The sequence below is a fragment of the Octopus bimaculoides genome, chromosome 7 (assembly GCF_001194135.2).
Source record: "Octopus bimaculoides isolate UCB-OBI-ISO-001 chromosome 7, ASM119413v2, whole genome shotgun sequence".
Lineage (NCBI taxonomy): Eukaryota > Metazoa > Mollusca > Cephalopoda > Octopoda > Octopodidae > Octopus > Octopus bimaculoides.
The window spans coordinates 49,027,418-49,027,805 of NC_068987.1; positions in this window are offsets into that span (position 1 = coordinate 49,027,418).

The window sequence follows — 388 nt, forward strand, 5'->3', positions numbered from 1 at the left end:
ACACACACACACACACACACACACACACACATACATAACAGGATTCTTTCAGTTTCTGACCACCAAATCCACTCACAAGGCTTTGGCTAACTCAGATCTATAGTAGAAAACTTACCTAAGGTACCATGCATTAGGATTACATCCATCCATCTGTCCACCTATCCATCCATCCATCCTTCCATACATACATACATACATACATACATACATATATACATACACACACACACACACATATACATATAAGTATATTTATATATATGATGTATGTGTGTGTGTATGTATGTATGTATGTATGTATGTATGTATGTATGTATGTATGTATGTATGTATATCTGTGTGTGTATGTGTATATATATATATATATATATATATATATATATATATA